This window comes from Penaeus japonicus, unplaced genomic scaffold, assembly GCF_977035675.1.
Source record: "Penaeus japonicus unplaced genomic scaffold, GWHDUDI00000001_assembly GWHDUDI00000004, whole genome shotgun sequence".
Classification (NCBI taxonomy): Eukaryota; Metazoa; Arthropoda; class Malacostraca; order Decapoda; family Penaeidae; genus Penaeus; species Penaeus japonicus.
In genome coordinates, this window is record NW_028234406.1 from 32,054,667 (window position 1) to 32,059,102 (window position 4,436).

At 33.8% G+C, this 4,436-nt stretch overlaps 1 non-coding gene across 1 annotated transcript; it reads right to left on the reverse strand.

Annotated features, from left to right (window-relative positions):
* Positions 1-2,312: 2,312 nt before the first annotated feature.
* On the reverse strand, positions 2,313-2,396 carry TRNAL-CAG (transfer RNA leucine (anticodon CAG)). Its single transcript has one exon. It is a non-coding gene; the product is annotated as a tRNA-Leu (tRNA).
* Positions 2,397-4,436: the final 2,040 nt, after the last annotated feature.

Genomic DNA, 4,436 nt, shown 5'->3' on the forward strand with positions numbered 1-4,436 from the left:
CCACCATACTATTATCATTATTCTCACTTCATCCTCATCTTCATCATCATCACCATAACCATCATCATCTTCATCATCATCTTCATCCTCATCTTCATCATCATCACCATCATCATCTTCATCATCATCATCATCTTCACCCACATCCTCCTCTTCACCATCATCATCATCTTCATCATCATCTTCATCCTCATCTTCATCATCATCACCATCATCATGATAATGATCATCATCATCATTTTCTTCATCATCATCATGATAATGATCATCATCCTCATCTTCATCATTATCATCATCATTTTCTTCATCATCATCACCACCACCACCACCACCATCATAATCATCTTCATCTTCATCATCATCATCATTTTCTTCATCATCATCATCAACATCATCATTATCATCATCAATTGTTATCATCATGATAAATAGCATCGACATCAACATCATCATAACAAATAATATCGCTATCATCATTATCATCATCTTCATGACCCTCACTGTGAAAAGGATTATGAAGGTGATGAGGATGAATGACATTATTTTTACCACTTCAATATATTATGATTATTACTATTACCATTATGATTATCATTGCTGTTATCATAATCATAAAAATTATCATCATCATTGTCATCCTTATCACTATTGTTATCATTATCGTTATTATTACTGTCATTTTCATAATTGTTATCATCATCATTATGATCACCATTACTCTCATCGATATTATTTCATTTATCATCATTATTACTTTTACTATTATCACGATTACTATAATCATATACTTTTTATCAATATCATGATTATTTTCATCATTACTATCATTGCTATCATCATTGTTAATAGCATTAACATTCTCCAACTCATCAGTATGATTATATGATTTTTATCTTTACTATTAGTAGTATGATTAGTATCAATATCAGTATTTATTCAGTAAACACTTAAAAAAATCTATGTAAATTGCGATAACGAATGCTGCCGAAGTTGACACATACTCTACGGACAGCATATTCACATTTCATTACATATACGAAGTCACATAGGAAAACCTTATGGTGCCAATAGTCCTGTGAATGTAACAAATATTATTACCAATGATGATAATAAGGATAAAAATGGTGGAAGAAGTACTAATAATGATAATTACAATAATAATGTGGATGAAAATAATAGTAATCATGATAATACCAATGATAACAGTAAGGATAGTGGTGTTAGGAAGTGATACTAATAAAAATATATAGTCATCATGATAATAATAACAATAATGATAATAATAATTACAGTACATCATGGTAATAATAACAATTACAATAATAATAATTACAGTAATGATGATACTAAGGTGATGATAATGCTGATAATAACGATGATCAAAATAGCAATAATGATTATGATAATGATAGTCAAAATAACAATAATAATTATGATAATGAGGATGATAATGAAAACAACCTTAATGAATAAAGTAGGGATAGTTATTATGATAATGATAAGGATAACAACAAAATATCAATAACGACGATAAAGATATGATAGTGATGCTAATAACAATCATAGTAATAATAAAGATAATAACCATAATGATAAGAATTATAGTACTAATACCACTGGTAAAAATAATAATGTTATCAATATCTGCGGTGATAATGATAATGATAACAATAAGGAAGCTGTTAATAATAATGCTAATAGTAATGATAATAATGGTAATAATAATAATAACAATTATGATAAAAATAATGTAATGATAATAATAACAATAATGATGATAATGATGATGATGATAATAATAATAATAATAATAATGATAATAATAATAATAATAATAATAATGATAATAATAACAATGATGATAATAATGATGATGATAACATTTCTGATGTTAGAAATTATAATAATGACAATGATAAGAGAAATAATGAGCATGATAATGATAATAGTAGTCGTAATAGAAAAAATGTTCATATCAACAATGATAATAATAATGTGGATAATACTAATAATGATAATAATGATAATGAAAGTGATGATAATGATCATAAGAATAAAGACAATGATAACAATAAAAAATAATGATATTGATAATGATGATAATAAAGATAATGGTTACAATAATAATGACTGCAATGATAATGATAATGATAATAATAAAAATGATAATAATGATAATGATAATGATGATAACAAAGATAATGGGAATAAGCCTGGAAGGATAATAATGATAATCATCACAGAAGTAAACTTAAGACCAAGCAGAAGTCCTATGCATTTATGATATGTATTTTCCGCATGATTCAAAACTGTGTCAGAAGTGGGATTCGAACCCACGCCCGGAAGACCGGACTGCGACCTGAACGCAGCGCCTTGGACCGCTCGGCCATCCTGACTATAGTTGTGAGGAGACTTCCATCATTAATAAAATAATGTATAACTAGATAAATTGGAATAAAACAGAAAAAGAGTAAAGCGAAGTTGTAGTGAGCTATTATTGCTATTATTTGGCAAAATAGAACGCGCACGCACGTACACACACAAGCTCGCACAAAGGCACATAACACGTTTTTGTCCGTGGGTAGCAACTGTTATTTCCTATTCACTAGCCGCTAGAAGGTATGACTTTGCTTTTGTGGCCAGGATAACGAGATTTCTGAAATGTACTTATTACTATTAGGAATGAGAACATTTTCATTTACAACATTTCAGAACAAAACACCATATGATTCAAAGGTAGTATCTATTTGTTCTAGAACTGTACCAGAGATATCACACAAAGATACGATGGAGAAGTTTTCGCGATTTACGGTAATAATGTAAATTGCTTTCACGAACTAGCCCCCAAATATACGACCATTATATGAATGTTGGTAGCAGCGCTCAAATCCCAATAGATCTTGGTGGAGCGCTCGCCCTCCTCCTCCGAGTATGCTTCCATGCAGTGGCTCCCAAATAGGGAGATAGTTTGGGGACCAGTGCTCCCATGCTGGCCTTGAATTTATCAAGATGAGATGTTCTATGATAAAGATATATGCCTTGTAGATCCCAAATCCGTTGGATGGATGCTTTCAACCTTTCGATGCCATCTGTAACATATGCAGCTATCAGGGACGACTCAATATGTATCCACTTCGACAGCAACTGTTAACAACTGTTAGGTTGCGTTCCCTGCATTAAAGTGCCATTTATGTTGCCAGAATGTTCTGAAAATTCTTGAAACTTATGGAAATTACTAAAATATTTTTGAAGGTTCTAGAGAAGTTCTAGAAAGTTCTTGAAAGTTCTTGAAAATTATACTTCAGCAACTCAGCGCTTGATCTATCTGGAAAGCACTGAAAATAGGTCAGTTTGAAAACCCCACTGTTTAGGTCACAAAAGCAAATTTTGAAGAGAATAATAGTAATTTCCATCGCTTTCTGGGTAGAAGCAATTAGGAAATAACACCCATTGACCAAAGACAAAGTGAAGCCAAAACTTTGTTACATAGTGTAATGAAGCAACAACACACACACACATACGCATACACACGCAGACACACACACAGGCAAATTATGATACACACATACATAGACACAACACACACACACATACGCATACACACGCAGACACACACACAGGCAAATTATGATACACACATACACAGACTCAACACACACACACCGAGGGACCTTATGCAAACATATACACAGGAACTCACACAAGCACGCGCGCTTACCTATTTACCACAATTTCCCCGAAGTTCATAAAACTAAACCTTGAGGAAGCCCCGTTGAATCCATGCCAATGACAAAGGTAAATGCATTCAATATGCACCAAGTAACCGGTGGTCGCTGTCGCTTCTTCCATCTTTTGGTTGAGGAAGTTGAGGTCCAACGGAAAGTGGGACAGCCAACCGAGCCCATCGTCAGGTGAAGGAAAGGAGATTTGCACACTTTTTTTATTGCTAAGGATACACATTTTTTTAAATGTAACTGTCCGTATTGGTTCGAGTACCTTGAAGACTAACGTTACATTGATAACACTGGGTACAGTCGAATATTCTCGGTACAGACGTATTGAGAAAATTCTGCTGTGTCATCACTTTTTCTGCAGAAACACTCACCTTCCAAAAGCGTATATACTGTTTTCAATATTCATTTCGCATTCGCAAGGTGTGAGAGTGCAGGAAAGTCTGTTGTACGAGTAGCTGTGCTAGACACAGGTGCACCAGGATTCCTTTTTGGCAGAAGTCCGAGGAACAACATTTGGGTTCACCTTTAACTGATGTGACTTCGACAAACATGGTAGCTGCCATGACAAGAGGAAAGTCTGACGGCCCCCCCCCCTCCGGACTAGACCCTTTACTTACCCCCCCCCCCACTCCCATCCTTTTCCACATCTTCCTCTTCCCCTCGTAACCCCTCTTAGTCGTCCTCTCCCTCATTCCACTCTTC